Source organism: Uranotaenia lowii, chromosome 3 (genome assembly GCF_029784155.1).
Source record: "Uranotaenia lowii strain MFRU-FL chromosome 3, ASM2978415v1, whole genome shotgun sequence".
Classification (NCBI taxonomy): domain Eukaryota; kingdom Metazoa; phylum Arthropoda; class Insecta; order Diptera; family Culicidae; genus Uranotaenia; species Uranotaenia lowii.
Genome location: NC_073693.1, coordinates 99,382,354 through 99,406,967, shown reverse-complemented (window position 1 = coordinate 99,406,967; position 24,614 = coordinate 99,382,354). Strand labels below are relative to the sequence as shown.

Here is a 24,614-nt window from a genome sequence, read left to right as displayed (position 1 = left end):
GAAATTATCACGACACAGGGGCATTTTAAGAAAAAATTCATACTTGCCATGACCAATCACAGCATTTTAAAAAAATTGGTAATTTTTTAGAGGCTTAAAATGTTTCAGATTCTTCAAAACAAGGGTGGCGCGTATTAGCCACATAGGCGTTACATGCACTTTCCCCCTAAATGGTCAAAGCATCAACTTTTGTGACGCGAAACCGTTCGGAGAATTCAAATTGTACCCCTTTAGTGGTGCCGTAATACGTTTTTCCAACGTCAATTTTAAAACATGTTTCTTCAAAAGTAACCCGAAATTCGCTTGACTAACATAAACGAACAGGGTGTGCCATTTAAAGTTATGATGATAGTAGGTAGTGATCATGACTATTCATTTGACCGCCTAGACTCGACCTTCGCAGGCACTATTGCAGAATAAACTTAGCGGAAAAGTTCACGTCTCCGGTCCATCAACATCAACAAGAAAGGCAAGGACGCGCATCGCTTTGATTGACTGGAAGGCAACTTTCTTCAAACACTTTCTGCAAGCAAAGGAAAGATCCTCCCCAAAACGATATGGGCCATCATGATGGGTAAAGACTAACTGACTGAGAATTTTTTTTCCGCCAGAACATTGTGTGTGGTAAGGGGGGATGAAAGCAAAACTGCAAAAGTCATAAAATTTATGAGCGGAACACAAAGAACGATAACAGGACGGCCATAATGAAGGGAAGAATGGGGGGATGAAAACCGTGGTTGCAAAACGTACACATTTATGTTGATGTTTGCTGCCATATTCGACTGCGAAAGCGAAAACCCGGAGGCGGGAGGATTGAAACCTCGCCAAACAGGATAGGGGTAGTTTGTCTTTAGCTTTTATGGAGTGCTAAAGGACATACTTTGGTTTGGTGGTGGTTTGGTTGAGATCAGCGTCGGGCGTTCTGTGGAACCTTTTTTTTTCAATATTATTTTATTTCACCCGCTTTAGTAAAGCGCTTGTTTGTCATTGTGTTGCCATTATTGGTTAGCTTTTGAGGTTGGGCCCTAACAACCGGAGGATATCGGGAAGTCATTAGCGGGTGGAAACTCGCTTTAATGGGTCCTGGAACCGTGTTTGTTTGCGCTTAAAAAAAAAGAGCAAAAGAAGTGATCCGGTGCGAGGGCAATGATGCTAGTCATAATGTGTAAATTGGTGTACAATGTTGCGTCATAATGTCACAGCATTTAAGTACAATTTTCCGGAATTAAAATTGATTACTTACTTTATACCGATAAAGGGCGGTGACAATTTGTCAAGTGATTTCAGAGATATCGCTTAATACTGAAGTTCATTGAAAATTTGTTTGGACAGGATCGAGAAAAATCCAAGAAATTCCCAGTGGGAGAACCGGAAACAGCCGGAAAGTTCACATAGACAATCGTTCAAGAAGTCCTAGAGGATCCAATAGTGAGCTAAAATTTGAATAAAAGTGAAGATGATAGAGTTAAGGAATGGGAGAGGTTTTTTCAAGCTCTTTCCGAAATATCAACAAGGGAAGGCATAAATAAAATTTGAATTTATCTGACTGGTTCGTCTTGTTGACTAATAAAAAGGGCTGACCTCATTTTTTCAAGGTAGAAAAGCTGCCCACCGGTTTAATAAACAAAATACGGTGGTCAAATCGTGTGCAAAATATTTGGACTGCTAGTGGGAAGATATTCACGTGGGGTTTCGTAGAAGGACTAATATAAAAAAATACAGTAACGCTAATTTTTGCATGCGCAGAAAGTAGAGCATTTTCCGGATCATTTCCACCATTTTTCACTGGAATAATTTTGCAGGAAAAAATTTATAAATATGGACTCAAATCTTAAAAAAAAAAAAAACAAAACTTACTGGGACTTACTGACCAATCTCTCAATTTTGCCTGAAAATTGTTTAAAAACCTCTAAATTTCCATTTCTGAAAAAATTGAGTTACTGCTTTTTTTTTTTCTTTTAAACATCTTCTCTAAACACACCGTGTATTATGTTGAAAATTTCGTAATGGACCGCAAAACGAACCTGGCAGCTTTCTAGCCAGAAACTTTTCGTTGACAAGTGTTACCTAAATTGAAAAAAAAAATATGTCTAATGCTTGAGGAGGCTAACGATCTGTGAAAACTGAATGTTTCCCTGTAAAGCACCTCAATAGGACCCAAAATGTTTAAAAATTCTGTTTAAAACTTTAAAACTCTGTTTTAGTTGGATCTGTAATCGTATCATTACGCAAAAACTGTGATGGAGTGATAAAAAGTCAAACATGTTGTTCGAAGGAGGACAATCGGCTAAACTCCTCACGAATTTCGAACTTCGACAAAAATAAAAAATATTGTGTTATTTTGAAGATCAAGCTTAAGGAATCAGAAAACGTAATCAAAAAAACCTTGATTTAAAAAAAAAAAGTTGGATCATAGTATGCATTATAGATGGCGCAAGTGTTGCCCAAAAATTAAAATCGAAAAACTTATTCATTAGACGCTAACTCTAGACACATATGAACATAAAAAAAACATTTAGCTTCGCTATAAATTTCATCAAATTCTATTCATGCATTCAATAGTTATTCACAAAACAAAATGTTGCATTTTTCCGAATACACTTCTTAAAAAACTGATTCAAACAAGCTATGTAAATTTCCAATAATCACACAATCAAATGGTATTTAAAAATGAAATCACAAACCTTTTACTGCCATTGACATTGAGGAGAAATCTTTCAATTAGGTTAGGAAAGCTCAATTGTGTCTTATGCCATGCGTTAAGCTACATTTACATATGACCCATTCCAAGCACCCCTCAACTGGAGAACCGATTTTTATTTTTCATTATCCAAATATAAATAACATAGCGTTAGAAAGGTTATTTCTTGAATGTCATTTTCCATTAAAAGATTTTCAGCTACCTTTTATTAGAATTGAGTATGTTAACGTTGAAATTTAAAAATTTTAGTATGAAATTAAATCGATTTTTGCAAATATTCTTTATTTATAACATAACTTTGTCAAAAATCTAGCTATGTCAAAACAAACTACTGCAAAATGATGGTAGAAAAGCCATCTTTTAAGCATGATATAAGATAAATAACAGTTACTGCAAGTTTACGCTCTAGAATCGTTGATAAAAGTATCTATTTTGAAGCGTTGTGACGTCACGAAAATTCTACTGTTTTGAAATTTATGATTTATTGAAATTTCACATATTGTCGAAAATTGGAGGTCTTTTCAAACTTTTTGAGCGGAATTTAATGCAGTTTTTAGATTTGAAATCGGTTTAGCAGGTTGTGAGTTGCACCCGGGTAAAGATTGCGTTGTGACGTCACGAAAATTTATTAACTTTCGAAAAACGTTCAAGACTTTTACTTCAATACTATGATAGTTTTTCTTCAATACAAGTTCAACACAACAATGTGCTTCAATAAACGAAGTCTATTATAAAGTTTTTAAAGAAACTAATTTTTTTTGCATTAACTTTGTTGTTTTTAAACATTTCTAATAAAACATATCAAACAGCGCTTAAAAACGCTGGATTCAAGAATAAACAAACTATCAAACAAATGAAATCCTCATCGATTTTGTAAAAGAATATTTGTGAATCATAAAGCAGATAGTTATCTGTCATTTGAATAAAAATCTTGTTAAAGATCAAGTTCTTGATATATCTATGTTAGAATGAAAAACACCGCTAGTAGTTTCTATTTCTTTCTGGCAAACAAAATAAGTTCCATGAAATAAAAAAATGTAATGAGATTCAAAAAATCTGGTTAACTGGTAAACTTAATAGATTAACTTTTTTATTAAAAAAATCATAAGATTTTCTTAGAAAATTAATTTATAAAATAAATTAAATTATTTTAATAGAAAACTGCTTTCATTGAAATTTCAACCTCAAAGAATGTCACTAGAAAATCTAAATCGAACCCCGTGTTCACATAAAATCTCACAAAAGAGACTTTGAACTGAACAACAAAATTTAATAAATTCAAATATGTACTAGCACAAGGTCTCATGCAAAATTTGGGTCAGATTATTCTAAGGAAAGGGGTTGCGCAACGCACCTGAAGTTTGTAAGGAATTATGTAGATTTTTTTCGGCATGATAAAAAACCGTTTTTCGTCAATAATTTAGGTCTTTATCAACCAACTTTTCTTTTAATTTGAGTATTTTAAACTTTGATTATGACAATATTTCATCTGAGGAACGCGTTTCGATTAGAGTTATCATATAACAGCTATAACGTTCAAAATTAGCGTCGATTAACGATCATTCATGTATTTTTTTATTTGACCCACCAAATGCTAATTTTTGAAACTCAAAAACCTTTTTAACTAAACCATTGTCGAAATGGGATCTTGAGATAAACTTTTTGTCATAATGAAAGTTTTGTGAATGACTAAAAGTTAAAAAAAACCAGCCGATAGGGACTTCAGAAATTGGTGCATAACTTGGTTTTAATGTCCTTCCAAGCCCAATTTCTCATAATTCAATTCAAATTTAAGGCTCATTGTGCCCTCTATTTCCGTGGACCAATCCCCAAATTTGGCACTGGACTTTATGTTAGGCCTAGGATTCATTTAAGCTTGCAACTTATAAGATTTTCATTAGATGGCTGATTTAGGCACTCTAGTGTCGATTAACTATCTTTGGAAAGATCGAAGGCTTTGAAATTATCATTTATTTTTCCTTTCCTTTGCAATTAAAGATTAAAAAGATTCAGAAACACATTTTAACGCTTTTACGAATAAATATTTCCTAGTTTTAGTTTTTTCCTAAATAATATTCACATGATCGCATCAAAAAAAATCGAATAAAGTTGATGTGAGCAGTGTTGCAAACCTCATCTGCTTATATGGGTCTTTGACATTAAATTCCTTTTAATTTTTGGGAATAAATGGATCGATTTCATCACCAAATCACATTATTTATTAAGTTTTTAAGCATTTTAAGTAAATCAAGCATTCATTATAAGATTATACTGTGATTTATTTCATGTAGCTAACCATTGAATTTCGTGACGTCACAACGCTTTGCAAAACCCTGCTTTAAAAAAATGGTGCGTTGTGACGTCACGAAACTGAATCGCTCTAAAATAAATTGATATCAAAATTTGAACAAATCAAAAACAGCGATTTGTTGGTTGTAATGAATCGATACTTTCCTGAAATTTTCATCAAATTTGATCGAATAGAAGAGCAGAAAAATGCGGTGTTGTAAAAAAAAACTGAAAAGTGGAAAAAGAGGCGCGTTGTGACGTCACGATTCCTTTTGCTTATATTTGTAAACTATTTATTCTATACGAATACTTTTGGTTTCAAATAGTAGAGAATTAAATTTTGACCTTATAATGTACAATTTTTAACAATGTGCGATATGACCTGTAAAACTTACATACAATATACCAAAAAAAAATGTTTTGCAAACGTTGTGACGTCACGCTGGAATGGGTCATATATATAAATAGCATATCGGTAGCTTTATGACTGTTTCTGGTCAAACATCACGAGAAAATATTTGCCAATCACATCAAAACCGGGCTGATATGTCAGTCATAATCATCATAACTGTATATCGCATCCTTGTGGACGATAAGCTGAGTCAATAGTGGGGGGGGAGGGGAGGTTTCTTCGTCCTTTATCTCACTTTCTGAACAAGAAAGCACAAAAAGAAATCATCAGCCTGAGGAAACAGACTGACACAAGGAACATAACGACGGTCATGAAATAAGGATGAACCTGACCGGGCAAGAGATGTCCGCTCGGGGGACTGTTTGTGACCACAAGTAAACCTTGGAGGCCACTTTTCCTGTATATTTTATGGCAGTGATTGATATACTCATGTCTTACATGGCTGTTTCGTAAAAGAAATCCTTTCCTCTATAAATATAATTTCGTTTTCTAAGGAAATTTAATATTTTTTGTCAGTTTCAAGTACGATTAATCTAGAACATTTAAATTCTACCTTGAAAAAACATTATTGTGGAACATATCGTTTGACTTCCATGGAATTTTGGCGTCTTTTAGATTAAGACACTATTCGGCCATTGAACATGCTGAATGTTGTTTGTTATTGTACCATACCAACATATGTCAAAAATTTCGTTAACATGAGAAGTCAGTTGATCATTTGACAAGCTAGAAAATTCCTGATTCTGTTCCTAAGCTATGGAGGAAATATGATTCCTACTTTTCAAGAAAAATTATAGAAAAATAAAAAAAAATCAAAATACGGATGTCTTCTAAAAAATAAGAAATTTCTTTACATTGGGCTGAGGACCCAGACAACCAGAAGTCGTATTTTATTTTACAAATTATTTCGTACAGAATGTTATTCAAACTCATTTTCGTATATCTGTACCTCCAATGTGAGCCCCATGCATATTTTTAATCGTATTTGAATACATTGCATGATTTTATTACGACAATACAATCCAAATCAAGAATATGTGTGCTAATGTACCTATAAGGCCTCCAAAATTATATATACTGGTTTATACTGGTTTACTGGTATACTGGTTTTTCTGCATTATATACGATATGTTTACACGTATATTCCAAATGGTTGTCTGGAGAATTGATCATTTCAATACATTTTTATTCTCGAGTGTAATCGTAAAGTGATAAAAAATCACGATTTATCTCTTTCTTCAGACATATGGAAAAGAAGTTAGCCCACTGGACCCCACTCTTATTCTTACTTGAACACCTCAATTATTATTTTTTTTTTTTCGATTATAGTCGTATTACCATCTTTATGGCATTCGCGACTTTATCAACGTTGCAGTTGGCGGATCGTTATTGAAAAACTTATCCGGTACAACTGTGTTCGATGTTTACTCATGGGCTCGAACTCGCGGACATCGGCTCAGGGGACAACAGACTTGCCAACTGAGCTATATCACAAGCCCAACCTCAATTATAGTCTTAGCTTTGCGACACAACAAATACTAGCTGCTGGGTTTGGTAATAAGTTTGGTATGAAAAACTTTAACTATCTTCGGAATTCTTTTAAAAAAAAAGTATCACACTAAACCTACTTTTATTCTTGCTTTAAACCTTAACCGGGGTAGTTATCAAAGGATGACTATCCTGGAATTTCGAATTGTAGTTGTAATTAGTGAAAATTTTCTAAAATTTGGAAAAAAAACTTTAAAAAAAACTTTATTGTAGTAAATTTGCAATATCTATAAATTTTTGGTTTGTTGTTCCTGAAGACTCGGAAACTAAATACTGAACCGATTTGCGTGAAAATTGACAGGTCTAGATATTGAAGGCCGGAAAATGTTCCTATTAAAGTTTGAGACCCCTTCCTCTTTCTGAGTGAGGGGGGGAGGGGGTCTCACAAACAAAAGGAACATCTCGAGAAATAATCAAGCGTTATAAAATTTGGCTTGCGAGGGAATATGGGTAGGGAGAATAGTTCAAGGATGGTTTGAGACTCCTTCCTCCTTCCAGTGTAGAGAAAGTAAGGAGGAGGGGCTCCCATATAACTGTTTGCACAATTTGAGAAATAATTAAGTAAACGAGACTTAACTTGGCGTTGCGGGCGGACTTCTGTGGTTGTGATCATGAGTTTGCATGTGATAAGGTTAGAATAAGATTATACAATTTAGCTTTAAGTTTTAATCAATTCCTACCTAGTAGAACGTATTCCGTGTCTGTGGAACAAACTACCGGATGTTTCATTTAATGGACCATATTTATCCAGATTTCAATTAGTTTGTAGTTTGTGTAGCTGTAAATAAGTTGAGTTAGGTTAGATAACAATGGTGTTTAGTTTTCCTGGGTTCTTTTGTACCTGAATCCTGAGCAACTTTGCAGCACTACAAACCGTACTTAACGAACGTACTTTTAGTTTTTAAGTTCACAATCCTTTATATAAAATACTTTTATAATTTTTAGCCACTCATGTTTTTCCAAAACAATTTCCACCGGTCTGTTCGGCTATTGTCAAGAAGAGAATGAGCGAGACAGCCAATCCTCTGAAAATTCAAAAGAAACGTCAGTTGATGCGCCACTGAACTGCATTTCGCAGCGGTGCGGCGAAAGCAGCGCTTCCAGTGTTGTCGATGTCAACATTTTGCATGCGAGAGTATATGGTTACGAAAAATATTTTAAGGATGGTTTGAGACTCCTCCACCCTTCCCGTTTGGAAATGAAAAAAGGGGAGGGGTGCTCCCATACGATTTTTGCACAATTCTAGAACTTATCAATAAAATGGAATAACATTTTACTTGGGTGGTTATTTGGGAACGAGAAATATTCCTGTGATTTGTTGGGACTGCCCCCTTTTTAATTGGGAAGATAAAAAGTGAGGAGGGGGTTTTCCGTAAAATTTAATTCATTATTCGATAACCATGCAAATGAAACAAAATTTCACATTGAAAGATATTAAGCTATAAGCCATTTTTCTACGATGTTTGAGACCCAACCTTTCTTCCACTGTGTAGAGAATATACGATATAAGAAAGTTATAGATAAACTTAATACAAGAGCGAACAAAAATGTCTCATTTATTTCTTCAGGTAAATACTATAAAAAAAAACTGATTAATAATTAACAGTTTTAGCAACGCATTCTGCGGCGTGTATAATTGAAAAACTTAGAAAAGCTTCCTCTCAGAGAACCACTTAAAAATTCTATAGCGAATAAACTATTACCAACGCGAGCGAATGGCGGTTGCAACGCAATCCAAAAGGTTGTAAGTGTGCGTGAAGAAAAAGGATTGGTGAAGCTTTGTTGGAGAGAACGAGGAAACAGTGAGAGAATATTGGGATATGAAAAAAAAAACGAACGGTGAAGCTTTGGAGAGAACGAGGAAATGATATAGTGAGAGAGTATTGGGATATGAAAAACGAACGGAAATGAAGTCAGTTAATAGAGTATAGTCGTAAAGAGTAGTTGTGTTTTTGTGAACAAGAAAAACAGTGGAGATGTCTAGCGACGAATCCTCCGGCTCCGGACTCGACACACTGGAGGGATGAAAAGGGGTCTTCCATATAATATTATGCATGACTCGAGAACTAATTGAATAAACAAAGCTAAATTTGTCATCGGAGTATATTTGAGTACGAGAAATGTTTTTCAATGATTCGACATACCTTCTTCTCCCAAATCGGAAAAGAGGAAGGAAGAGGGTTTCTTTTATACAATATTTTTGGTTCACTCGAGAACTCATTATTCAAATTTAATAATAATGGGTAAAATAAAAAAAAATGGGTATCTATTTAAGTGGATTTTTAAAATAATTATTTAAGGCTCCTTTTTGATTTCACTGGAGCGATAGCAAGGGCCACGGATACGGATACGGGTACGGATGACGAAACGAACGTGAAGATGGATTTTGGGCAGCTTCCTGGCCAAAATTTTTTTGAAGCCACTGGTTTGATCTGGCAAGGTATTTGCAGCTGCGGACGAAAAACCCCGATATTTGTGACAAACAAGACCATGGACTCGAAGATGTACAAAAAGGAGTGCCTGAGAAAACGAATTCTTCCGTACATAAGATCTCAGAAAGAACCAGTAGAGTTTTGGCATGATTTGGCAAGCTGCCACAACAGCAAAGAAGTACTATAGTGGTCTTGGAACAACTGGATGGATCAGGAGTCGGTATTATCGTTTTGAAATTGTTTTCGGATCAATGAGTGGGTAACTAAGTTAGTTGAACTAAAACAGGATTGCTAAAAGAATATTTCACAAAAGGTTGTTTTTGAACTATTTGTCAATCTGTATTTTCTCATATTATTGATTTGAAATATCTATTTTTACCTCTTACCGTTCCTATTTAATAATAGGTACAATGAAATATTATTAAAAAAGCTGGTTTTGATTAAAAAAATTAACTCCCAGTCAGAGCCATTTTAAATGACCCAATTTTACAAAAAAAATCTATTAATTTTGAGTTTATCATCGTTGGAATTTCGCAATGAAGAATAGAAAGTTCATACCAATTCTAAGTTATGTATTGGCTTTTCGGTCTTATCAGGTCAATTATTACACTTTTTATATGTGCTTCATCCAACGTTTCGAATTATATTGATTCTTTATCAAGGAACTGAAACTTAATACAGTGGCATAAAACATATTTTCTCATAATTAATCTTCACGTTAATTACTTACTCGGACATTCGTATTATTGTTCAAAGCAGATGCGCTCCTGAAGCGTTCATCAATCGTCGGAATTCTGGGTGTCCTATATTCTGGTATAAGTCAGGGCCTCGGCGCCTACTCCATCGTTTTGGAACACGTCCGTAGCAAAACTTTTATCACTCGACTCAATGTTTGTTATTTCTAGGGAAGTGATTACGTAAGCGCTGTGATCCTCAACAAAAGTTTTAAGAAATATTGTGTTTATTGTTTTTGAGCAGTGTTATAGGACTTCCAGCTAGGAGTGTAAAATCGACTCTCTGGAGTTCATAAGGGAGTTTTTGACTGGGATTTCAAGGAGCGGCCATTAAAAATACTGATTCAAAATCAGAATGTTAATTAATTCAATGGGGTCCCAGAAGAAACAAACATAGTTTTTTTTTATGTCAAAAAAGTTACAAGCCTTCAAATTTTCAATTGATACTCTAAAGCTTATTTATGAAGGTTGGTAATTGATTACTATCAGATGCTTTCAACTGAATTGAAGTAACCTTCTAGTAAAAATAACAGAGCTAGATTCTACCTTTCCACCGACACTGACACCAAGGACCGAGCAAAATCCTGCATTCCGCCTAATCGAAACCACTTATGTATGTTTCGAAATTAAGCGCCCATCCGAAAAGGGAACCGCCTAGCGTTTAAAGTCGACTCCAAAAAAGGGAAAACACCCCTAGTGCGCCGTTTAAATACGTCGCGCGTCGAACTTTGTCTATTTTTATGTTTCATTTTTTTTTCATCTTTCTGGCAAACGCTTAGAGCGCCAAAGTCGTTGCTAATTATTTTCTGCTCCTATCTGGTAGGTAGACTCAATCATGATAATCCATTTGACGCCTCTAGAATGCAGTCCGCATCGATTCAGACCATTTTTAATGTCAACGTTGACAGTAGGGTGTGCCATGTAGATCGAATCGTCTAGTTGTTTCAGTTTTTTTGTACTGTTAATCTCATCGTGAATTTTTGTTGGTTTTTAAAACTTTATAAATTTCTGGTGACACTAAGTAATTTCTAAAACTTATAAATTTGTTGAAAAAATTAAAATGACACTCCAACTCTATGAACATTTCAGCCTTTCCATTTGGGGTTCCAAATTTTAATAAAAAAAAACTTAATAATTTCAACAAAACTTTTCTACGACGCCGCGCCGTCTCCTAGTTAAGAATGAGTCATTTAATTTAATGATGATATTGATTATGCTTTGAGCTGCTTGTGCTACTCCCTCACGAGCACACGATGTAGATAACTAGGCGCCCAAGCGTCAATGAGGTGTTTTTTTTTCTCTTTTCTTCACTTACTTAGGGTGAGTGACTTTACTTTACTTAGAGCCTGCTTTGGTCCTAAAATGCCAAAATTTTCCAATAATTAATTTGGCTGACAGAGATAGCAAACAATAAAATCCTATCATACTGCTATATGCCACAAAAAGTAATTCAAATAAAATTTTTAGCGATTTTTTAAATTTACTTTCTCTTCAGTGAAAAACAGATAACTGAATTAGAAGGCATTATTTGAAATATTAAGAATAAATCAAGTTATTTAACAGTCTAAGTCTAAGTTCAAGAGGAATTTATCATCGCTGTGCAAAAAATATGAACTATACTACCTTTTTTCTAAAAAAAAGAAAATCAATGGAAAATCCGGATAATTGGTAAAGGGTCCAGAAATAGCAGACTTTTGACCACAATGTTCGATTTTTAGACCTAAAATCAACGTTTTCAATTCTAATCAATCAATTAAGGTACAAACTTTCATAAAGCCATAATTGAGAACCTATACCAAGCATGTCAAACTTTTTTTGTCAGCATTTGGTAAATTAGCTAAAAGTAAACACAAAAAAGTTCTAAATATTGTACTGGTGACAAATGTTCTCATTGTTGCAGCTTATGTACTTAACCAAACCTCTTATAATCTATTATCTCTAATATCTCTCAAAAAACTCTTCCAAATTCTTTTTTGGGAACATAAATCATGACATTATGTTGCTGAAAAATAAAGTCCCCAAGAAGACTTTGGAAGAGTTTCTTGAGAGAAAAGATATTTTTCTAGTGTTTCCAGGTCAAAATCCAGATCTGAATCCTATTTAAAGTCTCCGTATTATTCTTGCCAGGTATGTGTAAGGTGATTGTTAGAAGTTTTGATAAGTCCATTAGCTGCTAACATGTGAAAGAAACGAAGGAACTTTAAGATTTACAGTTTTATATGACGGGTTAAACAAAAAGCTTTAAAAAACCTTGAACATGTCAACTGACTTAATGCAAAACCGATATGTTTTTGGCAAAAGCTATTTCTGGTTTTTCATGAACTATTTTTGGTTTTTCAATCAGTAATTTTGATGTGTTCATAACAAAACCTGAAATGCGCTTTCAGAATTTCCAGCCCAAAAATGAGTTATTTTTGCTTTTGCTCAGCTATCGACAATAGATTTCAGTTTTGTTTTGTTTAAATTTGTAATTTTGAAAAAACTACCAAATGGTATAATTTTTCTGGTGATATTCAATTTCAGATGAAAATAAACCTCAAAAATGTATGTGTGCTTATAGGAATTTCTACCACTGTAAATAAAACAAGACGCCTTTTGAAGAAATATTATTAAAACAAATTCTTATGAAAGGATCCCAATGATTATACCAGCTTTTTATAAAAAAAATTATGAGTGTAAAAATCGCTTCTGAAGAACGATTGAACTTTTACCAAATTTGACGCAAAGTGGTTATCTAGCTTGCAACTTTTTTTTTAAATAGAACATTCCTGATGTCGTACAAAACATTTGGTAAAAACAAACAAAAAAATATGTAAGTGTGAGTGGGATACGGCAATTGTATTGGCTTGAAGCGCTCTGCATTGTTTGCATTGAACACAAAAAATGAAGAGACTAACTGCAAAAATAATAATACATAATAGTTCTGGCTCAATTTTGCTAACTAAGGAATCTTTTATTGCATTTATTCGATTTGTAGTTTAATCACAATCACTTGAATACTTCTACCGTTTGACGGTTAAACCAAAAAAACTAAATTTCGAGAAATACCGAAATTCATTAAAATGTCTCAATCTGCAACATATTGAAAAGCACTGTCTAATATTTAATCGATCTATGCCTTGAGAAACATGGTACACTAGAATCCAACACCACGGAAAACTCGAGTAAAATTAGTCAAAATTTACATTTAAGTGATTTTTACCAAATTTGGTAATCATGAAGTTTTTACACAGCAACTTCATGCATTGTATAAAAAGATCCCTTTACCGTGGTGGAAGGGATCTTTTATACAATGCTTGAAGTTACTGTGAAAAACTAAAGTTGTACCAAATTCGATATATGTAAATCACTTAGAAAATGAGAGATTTGTGCCGATTCAATATCAGACCCCCTCCCCCTTTCGAGGTAGGAAGGGTTTGTAACTTAAATCAGAAACAAACTTCGGCCCAAAAATCCGTTATATTAACAATCGGATCAACCGATGACACGAAAACACTTCTGCATATGAGAAAACACGCCGGCTAGTTTTCAAAGTACAATAGCTCCAGAGATGCCAGGTGTCCTGATTTTTCAGGATTTTTCTGATTTTCGAGAGACCGTCCGTATCTTTTCAATTGTTCTGAATTATCCTGATTTTTTTAGGAATGGTCTTTAAAATGTACTGAACTGTCCTGCCAAGGTGCTGCTCGATTTAATTGGATAATTATTGGGGTTTTCAGTATTTCATCTTTTTTATGCAATCTGAGAAGAGCTGCATGTTATTTCCATCCGTTTAGTGGTGTGCTGATAGATTCTTATTCATTTCATCGCGTACCCTGATTAAAGAAAACCACCTGGCACCTCTGAGTGGCTCCTATCCCGCATTCAGTACCATTTGAAAAGATGTGAAGTAAATGATATTAAATTATTCAATTTTGAAATCGTCTTAACCTTTGATTGACGGCTCTTAGAGGTTCGCGGTCTTGAGTGAAGTTGTTCTTTGAATCTTCAACAATAAGAACAAGCTTTAAGAACTTGAGTTCAGTGCCGCAGTTGTTAGGCCGGAACAAATTTCAAATCCTTCTTTTGTCACTCGGAGTTGGAACATCGCGAGGGGAAGGACAATAAAAAATAATGCGAAACACAAATAAATTGGAATAAATTGCACAGAAGCGTGTTTGCAACAAAATTGCATACTATATCGTTGCATTAAACTTAAAAATCAAGTAATTTTTTATCGAATAATTCAATCAAATCAAGAAAACGAAAGGTGAAATAACTTCCATCTTCTTAATCTTCTGGTCTTGTAATCTTTCAGATATTGGAATTTTTTTATCAAAATTTACATAAATTACGGCAAACCATATTCATTTCCGCCTTCGGGTTTTTTTTTTTGCAAATTTCGAATAGGGGGCGGGGAGGGTTGGTTGACAAAAAAAAGAAATTGATATTTTTTCCAGCCTTATTGCGCCCCAAAAGGAATTCAAAGCCGTTTTGATTTTTTTTTTATGGCTGACCAGTCTAGAGTCCACTTTCTTTCGTGAACACTTCTTACATCATAGGACTCTCGTATGCGATATGTGAATTCATTCAAGTAATTTTATTTTCAGCTATACCTAAGCATTTTTACAATACAAAGTAAAACAAACTCAATGTCTGACTAATATTTTTTTCACATTTTGTTTCTTTTTCAGGTGAGTTCGATCTATTCAAGAATACCCATCAGGTAGGTAAATTGTTCAGCTGAACATATAATGTTTTTATGTCGATTCTATATGGGAGCCCCCGCTCTTAAAAGAAGGGAGGTCTTCAAACTAGGACCAAAATACTCTCAGGTACCAAATTCCACGGCATTTTGACCATGTTTTTTTTTATAAAAAAAAACCCTTTCATTTCAATTAATAACAATTTCCAAGAAAGCTACAAAAGTGGGAATAGATATTCATTAAGGCAAAATTTTTTTAAGTGTCAAAACATGATTTTTTAACAAATTTAATCGAAATCCCTCTGCAATTGTTCGAGCTATGCCATATTACACGTTTATTTTGTATGGGATCCCCTGGTTTTAAAAGTGGTATGAGCCGACTATCAAAATACCATGTCAAAACTGAACATGAAAGTTGTATGAGTTCTGTCCTTTCCTTGAAAAAATTTATATGGGAGCCCCCCAACTCAAAAGCGATTGGGGTCATTCTGCATAATAAATCAGCTTCTTTGGTCAAATCATGCTTCTGAACCTTTTTTTTTATGAAAATCACCAGAAAATCAATCAAGATGCGTCATTTTTTAACACATTCGTCGCCATGGGATCTATATTTGGATGACGAGTAAATTTCCAGGGCGGCCCGCTTACATAAAAAACGGGTGACGCTCACCCGTTTCGCCACGCGTTTTAAATCTTGGAGTTATTATCACACTCCGAGAATTTCTTTGAGCCCGGCAAGTAAGACTTCATAAATGGTATTGGAGACGAACGTGTTCAGTTGAATTTGTATGGATCTCTCTATCATAAAATGTGAGGATTTGTTTTATTGTTTTAAAAACCATCTGACATAGTTGTCTTAATGATAAACTTAATTTAACGTTACATTAATATTTAGCAAGAACGATGATGTTTCTAAATATTATTTCTTAATCCATCACTTAAATAAGATTCAATCCATCGTTTAAAGGTTGTTGTACATACATCGAAGTCAAAAAGCGTATAAAAACGTAGTAGAAAGCTTATTTTTGCGGAACGTAAAGGGTCGTTACTACCATACCGAGTGCTTCTTGATTCTAGTGAAAGCCAGTCACGATTTCGCGGAGCTCTTTCAGGGGCATAGATATTACATCGAGAAAGATGCCATGAACAATCGATTTCATTTCGTAAAACCTCCGCCACGAACAGTGACTGGCCGATGGCATGACGATCCGAGACCATGAGCTTTACATAGGGTGTGGATGAACTCGGTTTGCCGTGGTATAGGTGATCGAAAAAACGTAAACATTGTGTGTATTACAGTGATGACGTCATAACATCATCGGGGCTGCAGTGCGTAATACAGTTTGCTAGAAAAGTTGTCAAACTTACATGATTAAAGTACGATTCCAACGGTTCTTAGAAGAAAGCAAATGTTTAATTATACCTGAAAATGTACAATGAATAGAAATTCAATAAACGTAACTCATAATCAACAGCTTCATTCAAGAAACTAAGGGACAAATAAATATTTCTTTTCGTTCATTTGTACGTACTAACTGTATTTATTTATCAGATCGGGAACAAATCGTTAAATCGAAGCTAGGTAACAAAATGTTTAATTTTTTTCTCATTTTTTCTATTCACGGCATCGCGCTCATCGCGAGGTTGTTTTTTCTTGTTTTTCAAAATTTTAAAGTTATGGAGTTTTCGTTCCAGCAATACCTTTTGGAGGTGCTTTACTCGCATTTTTAATCTTTTTTGAGTAAACTTGTCGATAATTGCTTTTGGCACGTCTTTGAAATGTCGATTCAATTTTCGAACGGTTCGTATCTTTACATTTTCCTTATTCCGGAAACCAACTTCCTCTTTATAGGGTCCCTTGTTATGAAGATGACTAAAGCACGAGTTCATTTGCTCAGCGACATTTGACCATGTCTCAGAAGCAACAACTAACCCTCCTTGTTGAATTGTCCTGTTTCCTTGTTGAAATCTTTTTCAACATCGTCCGTTAGCTGATGAGTAAACTGACCGCACCAATCATGCTGTTTCATCAACGTTTTAGCAATAAACCCATAAGCGTATTGCTGCCCATCAGCTTCTTCTAATGTATATTCCTTCGGTTCAAAAACCCACGTTTCGTCGTCATCCGAATCGATTAACGTTTCATCGTCGTGAGGCATTGGGCGCTTATTTTTCCTAAATATAGTTGACATGTTGAATTCTTCTTGAAAATCCATTTTTTGCTCTGTATTCTGGTTCCGGCTTAGTTGTTGTTTCAGGCTTTTCCCCAGGATAATCAAGCGAAGCCTATCCAGTGCTTGCAAGGGAGTAGGGTGGTCATGGCTTCCTCCATTCAAACGAATCATAGCGAATAGGTTCTCAACAAAGTCTTGGTTGAGTTTGTATGTCATGATAAAATCGATTCCATATTTAGCTCGCATTGTTTGTAATAGGCACTTAGTTGAATGGATGGAAATCAAAATGGCCTTCTGAAATGCCTGGGAAAAGAGAATAAGTTGTTGGTTATATATGTTAAAACTGTTACCAAAACAGGGTACCTGTAAACAAGATGCAGCGGGTAAAGCATGGTTTTTTAGCGTTCTCATGTTAGTCATAAGCTCGGCCATCTGATCAAGTATTTTGTTCTGAGCTTCTTCGGCTAATCCATAACACTTTTTATCAGGTATTGATTGGTGCAAGCTATAGGAGTTCATAACGTCAAACCACGAATTTGTAATATCGATTACTTCGGCCAACAACCGCGCCTCCTCGTACTCTCCAAAATGTCGTATGAGGTTGACCGCCGTAGTGTGGCTAAGAAGTTCTGCTGCTAAGCGAACATTTTGTTTTTCTGGTCCCTCAGCTGTGATGTGTTTCAAACTCAATTTGAACATAGAGTTAAGTTCTACATTTTTAACACCCCCTTCAGTTTTACTCAAAGGCGAGTTCAAGGTCGACGCATTTTTGATCAGTTAAACCAAAAAATATTTCGTGATCAGTTTTCCTGAAAAATAGGCATAATAAAGTGTTCCTTCCAAATGGTTCCTTTCATTTTAAAAGTTATAATTACCTTTGTAATAGAATCCGTGCTTCACCAACCAAGTCCTTACGAGTTTTAACAAATGGGGTCCATCGGGGAAAAAGAGCATGTCGTCTTTTGTGACGGGGTGTTGGAAAGAAGTTATTTTTGTAACGTGGCTCATATTGGCTTGTTTCCACAGAGACAAGTTGCCTCCGCCACAATCATGAACGACTGCTGCCACTGTGAATCCAATCGAGTGCAATTGACTAGTAACATCATTGAGAATCTCTAAGGTCATTGGGCAATCAAAATCTGCAAATACAGGTGTTTTCCATTTGGAAAACAGACCCCGTATCGAGATAACTTGTATTTCCTTATGCGGGCCCACAATTTGGTCGTTCCTTGTGTCCATTTCAACTGAGTTTTTGACGGCCATCTCATCATATGCCAAGACTGCCACTCGCTCTCTAGACGTCATGTGTTTCCCAGTCGCTTCGAGTACTGATAACACATCCTTCAGTACACCACTTGGCATGTGTATTCCTGAAGCATACTCACGAAGACTACGTAGGCTGGGCAAAGGAATTTTCATCTCTTTTTTGACTATCTCGTACGCTGGCTGACTGTGGTATCTAGTAATAACATAATGATTTTTTGAATTAGTTATATGATAAGCTTTAATAAGATATTTTAAGACAAAGTAATATCGGAGGTTACATCCTGGTCATCGTTTTACCAAAGTTTTTTTTTAACAAAGCGATCATACCTTAGTGAAAATGCTGTCATGATCTCCTCGGACGTCCACTTAACTTTCTTTTTGCGTCCCAAAATCAAATCGGTTTGATTTTTTGTAAAAACTTTTGCAAAAGCTTCATCTCCTTCTTTTTTGATCAACTGTTCTGGAACACGCACAAGCTCTTGGTTGGATTTCCGCAACAAGTCTATCTGCCTTTCCTGCGCTTTCAACTCCAACGCATACTTACGATGGAGAAACTTAATTTTAGCATCCTTTTGTTTCTCCTAGAACAAAGTATTGAATGAATATTGATGATAGTGGCTTATTTATAAGTTTTACCCGTGTACGTAAAGAGCTAATTGTTTTCCGCTGATCAATGATTATCTGTTGTAACGCAGTTTTTGTCAGCGTCTTCGGTACTGAAATGGTTTTGGGCAGTGTGTTCGTCTCCATCTCGATCGCCTTACAGATTAGCTCGAGACCATCGAAGTTCATATCTGCAGGTGTAGACAGTACCGGATCAAAAGCGATTTCGTGCAACGGTTGGTCAGAAACAGTATTATTCGCAAGACGACTCGGATTATTTTGACGATTTGTTTCAGCACTGTGGATCGCAGTGCAAAGCAAGTCCACAGAGGTTTGCTGATTGAGGAAACGATGACTCTTCGGTGCCGGTGTTCTTCAACGACAAATCAAATATACCACTGTCGTCGTGCTCAGGGTTTACATTCGACGTCGCTTCTTTCCCAGACACATTGGCGCATGTTTCCAGCGGTTCACCATCCACGGCCACCTCACAAAGGAGGTCGAGTCTACAGAGGGCTGCTGATTCAGAAAGTGACGGCTTCTCGAGACTTGGAATAACTTCTTCCGGCCAATCATAGTTGGTTTTCAACGGAACGCTTATTGCCTCACAAAGTAAGTCTAGTCCCCGGAAATGATCATCAGTTTGGTCTGGTAGCTCTTGGTCCTTGACGTTAGTGCTGTTCTGTAGAGACTCGATTGAACTGTTGTTTCTCTGTAAAAGTTCTTCGACCACTTGCTTCCGGTTCCTCACTTTAGCTCTGATGGATCGAGCAGACTCAGTTGGAGGGCAACGAATGGATGGCACAGCTGAGAGAAAAAACGAAACATAAAGAATATTGCGATAATGGCCAAAAAATAAATAATAATGGCCAAGAAATACTTACCAGATTTTATAAGAACCCTCCTTGCGTTTTCCATGTAAACATTGGCAAACTCCGTCAATTGGAAATGCTGCGAGCACACGTATATGCCGGATCCATCCTTACGGCCACAGAACGCGAGCCATTTTTTGCGTACCGCGGGTTCCTTCGGTAGCTGATGAAAACTCACTGCACTATTTTGCTTCCTCGCGTCGACCTGCAAAATTTTGCAGGATTTTATGCAGCACTTGGTCATTTTTTCAATCAACAAAAGTTATCCAAATAAAAAAACTCTTCCGTTTTTGCAACCCAAACAACTCTTATGACGTCATTCATGCGAATCGGACCGCATTGTACGTACACCAGTCTGAAGATACTGATGTATTTGTGACAGCATCAAAATATCTCCGCACCTTATGTAAAGCTCATGGGATCCGAGAGTGTGTCCCAGTAAAGCACAACGCTGAACATACGGTGGCAGGTTTAGAGGGTTCTCCCAAGACAACTCTCGAAGAGCATATCGTACGAATCTTCTTCGAATTGCTTCAAAACGCGCAATCCACACAGCTTCAAATGGCCACCACACTAGGCTTGCAGATTCTAATGTTGAACGAACCAAACAGCAGTATAGAGCTCGAATATTGTAATCGTGCACGAAAGGTTGTTTCCTGCGTCAAAATGTTATGATAGCAACACTCAAAACTAGAAGGTTGACTGCACATCAGTTCACTACTGTATCGAGGTATTGTTGTAATTTGTGGCAATCAGTAAGGCTGTTTATAGTTAGAAATATTTTCAGATCATCCGCACACAGGAGTACTCCACATCCAACAAGAAGCATGTTAATATTATTGCAGAACAGCGTAAACAGTAATGGGCAAAAATTACTGCCTTGTGGTACCCCTGAAGTTGCAATGAAGTCGATTGATTCAGCGGAGCCAATTATGACAGCTAAACGACGTTTTGTTGGGTAGCTCCTAAGCCATACACACAGTCTTTCGGAAAATCCTAAATGTTGTAGTTTCTTGAGCAAAATTTCGTGATCGACTGAATTAAACGCGGCTGTAATGTCAGTATATGGCATCACTTTGCTTGCCGTCATCGATATAGGATAAACAGAATGACGTGAAAACTACCAGGTTTGAGGTTACTAATCTTTTGGGAAAAAATCCATCAGCATTCCAGAAATCCAACTCCGGTACGAAGAAAACTTTACAACGTTGACGATCCTGTCCAAAACCTTTGAGCAGGCAGCTAGCGACGAGACATCTCGGTAATTACGCACATCCTGTTTGTCACCTTTTTAAAAAATAGGGCCCATGAATGAAATTTTTGTTGTTCGAAGGACAGGTTAAATATGTGAGTGAGTGGCTTTACCAGTTCGGCGCTACACCTTTTTAAAACGCACGAAGGTAAATCATCTTTACCGGCTGAGGGAAAACTTCAAATTATTGATAGCATAAAGAACCATTTCTTCGGTAATAGCGAAGACGTCGAGGTCTAATACATCTCTGGGTAATAATGTTACCTCTGCATTGATTTCATCTGTACTTTACGATTGTATCGGGAAAACACTGGAAAAGTGGTTGGCAAAGAGGTCTTACCAATGGTACAAAACTATCGAAGACTTCACTCATAATGCAGCAGAATGTACTCACAGCCATATCTACATCAGCACATCTTTGAAGATTCGTCCAGTCAATCTCGGATAGCGCTTTGTTCAATACCTCAAAATCTGCACGACGAGAGTCACGAACGGGTGCGTCGAAGTCCTCAATAAAAGCTACAGGACTCGGGAACGAAATATCGAATTCAAACGGAGGATGATGCACGTCTATGGGGACAACAACTTCATTGACCTCGATGATGGTGCTGATCAAGATGGACTCATCGGTGAAGACTAGATCCAACGTTCGATTATGAAGGTTCCGTACACCATTACGTTGATGCATTCCATTTAAAATAGTTCCATCCACTAGAGAGGCACTTGCCATACTTATCACCGATGAGGGATCGATCAACAAGTGGTTGCCTTGACCAGGGATCCACAATAATTGAGGTTGGTTAAAATCACCCAGAAAAATTACACCGGATGAAGGATGTTGTAATCTAGCTCCCGATAGAGCATTCATATGAATATCTAGAATGGAGATATCCTGGCTTTTTCCGGTGGAATATACGCTAATCCGATCAAAATCGAACGATGTGCATAGGACACTTTCACTCACAAGTTTTCGAAGTTACTGGTATTTCCAATTGTAACGATGAATGAGCTAAGTTTTCTCGAAATAGCCATGAGAACTCCTCCACCCCGACTGCGCCTGCTGTTGAAAATACTTCTGTCGCAACGGAAAACAGCGTAATCTGAACAGAAAAGTTGACTTGAAGGTACCGAAGAATCAAGCCAGGTTTCAGAAAAGGTGTAGATATCGTAACTGAGCTCCGATGTTGAGATGAAACATTCGAAGATTTTTTATTTCAGCCCACGACCATTTTGATAATAAAGGCGCATACCGTGCGGGTTAGTTTAATGTGTTGAACACTCAATAGTACGATGATTTAGGGGACGCATTTTGGAAGGCGAGGGGCTATCACTGAACGCATTGGGAATTGAAAATAGGACCTTGCCTGATCGCACAGGCTGGAGAGCCCCGTTGTTTTCTTCGAACACAGGGCCGGGACGACTGCTGACGCTGGCTGGAATCTGCGCTACTGTTACGAAGGGCTCGGGGGTCTCCATTGTGCTTAATCCGTTGCGTCCCAGAGAACCAGACAGCAAATCAATAGTTCGTCTATCAGTTGAGCGATGATGGAGTTCATCCGTTGTTAAATTTCTACTGAATTTTTCATTCAGTGGACGATCAAGTCTGCACGTTGGAAGGCAGTCACTGAACGAATCAAAAGATGAGCTAGAATACTTGCCTGTTCGAGCAGGCTGGAGAGCTCCTTCGCCGTAGACGTACTCAGGGCCGGGACGACTGTTTACGCTGGCTGGAAGCAGCGCGACTGAGTCCAAGGGCTCAGGAGTCTCCGTAATTCCTAGTTCGTTGCGTTCTGGTGTTGAGGTCCCAGATGTTGGTAGACAAGTAGAGGCGGTGGAAGTAGCGGGCCGAGCGTGTTGATAGCGTTCGCGGGATCTGTAGCTGGGTGAAACTTTATCACACAAAGAAAAATTTCTCAAAGAAAAAGAAGAATACTTGCCTGAATGTGCAGGCTGGAGAACCTAATAGCCACAATCGAACTCAGGGCTGGGAGGTCTGATGAGGCTGGCTGGAAGCTATTATACAAACCATCCTTGGTCTAAAAAATCCTCGGGTAGCAAATTTAGAATCATTCTGATCATCAGTTTCTAAGTGATGGTGTCACAGAAAAACGCCTTCATTTGAATATTTAAGATATAATTGTAGAAAAATAATAGCATTGAAAAAATTATGTGAAAAATCCTTCATTTGTTTGATTGTATTTAAGCGATTGTAGGACTTGTTTTGTTTTTCGTAGAAATTGAGAGTCTCAAAATTTTCGGTTCATTTTCATTGCCCCATATTCACTAGGGGAGGAGCGGGCTATATGCGCCTATTAAGCAGAACACTGATTTAATCAAATATCACGTCGAATATGTGTACAAAAACTATATACACGTATGCAGGCATCTGTTTTCTATACAATGGAGTAATTTTTATGTTAAAATTTTCTTCTGTTTCCAAGAAAACGATTTTATTGTAAGTGTTGTCTAAAACGCCGAACCTCAAACCGTGCGGGCTAAATGCGCCTATTTATGTTTTGAACAAAATTTCTGATTTTTGGGCAATATTTCCGTATAATTTCATTGAAACTGCTAGAAAGTAATAATTTCCGTACGACAAAGCTGAAGTTTTATAAAAATCTATGTATATTATAATTTTGTGGAATAAAACAAAAGTTAGGGTTGCCATACTATGGAGGCAGTTCATCCATGAGAAAAACTTTATCAAATCTGTCTTAAGATCTTCAATTCATTCTTAAGATGTCATTCAGAGCTTAGATTTGAAGGTTCAGTGATAAAAATCATTAATTTATTCTATTTAACCTGTTATTTTAGGATGGAGGCATTTTACAAACATGTTGGGGGCATACAAAAACACTCTATTGTTCCACTAAATAATCATTATTAAACGTCCACAAAAGCTGAAATATGTTTAATTTCTTAAGTTCATTTGAGTTAGAAACAAAAACCATCCTAGTTTTTGTTTTAAACTTCTTTACGTATAATTTTTAAAAGTCGAAATATTACATCAAAATGTATCAAAACCTTGTATGATTTTTTAAATTTTTTTGAGTTTATAAATTCATAAAATTCTTTCTTGCCTTATGTTCTAAGCGTATCGCCCTCAAAATGCATTGGTCAGCTAAGCTGTCTAGTCAGCCATTTCGCCAAACAGCCGTAGGGTCATTTAACCCGATAGGCCCATTTAGGAAACCTTTCCCCTACAACATCACAGCTTACACGTTCGCCTTGTTACGAGTGCTTTTATCAGTCAACTCTCTCTCTCTGTCTCGTTCAATCGCTATCAATGACATCATTAGAGCCGGCGCGGGCCTCTACGCTTCCCTCTGATTGCCATCGGACAAACATTGCACTTCTCCTTCGCCAGCCACCCACACCGTCTGAGATAAACAGCCGGAAAATAAAAACTTTTCCACCCAAACAAACCGCAACCAATTTGCCACAAACTTACTCTCAGTCAGCTCTCACCGAAAAACCGACAATTTTTCTCACACAATATTTTATCACCCATCCGAATGTGCTGCCACAAAACCGACGAACGACAACTGACAGCAGCGTTCAGTTGTTGAGAATATCTTAGAAAGAACACAAACCCACAAACACAACCGTAGGGCAAAAAGGTTTGAGAAAGAGAGCGTGTGAAGTTC

At 36.5% G+C, this 24,614-nt stretch overlaps 1 protein-coding gene across 1 annotated transcript in view; it reads left to right on the top strand.

Moving 5' to 3' along the window:
• Nucleotides 1–24,614, top strand: part of LOC129756924 (four and a half LIM domains protein 2) — a 495,033-nt gene that overhangs the window by 139,837 nt on the left and 330,582 nt on the right. The gene's annotated exons all lie outside the window — the stretch shown is intronic.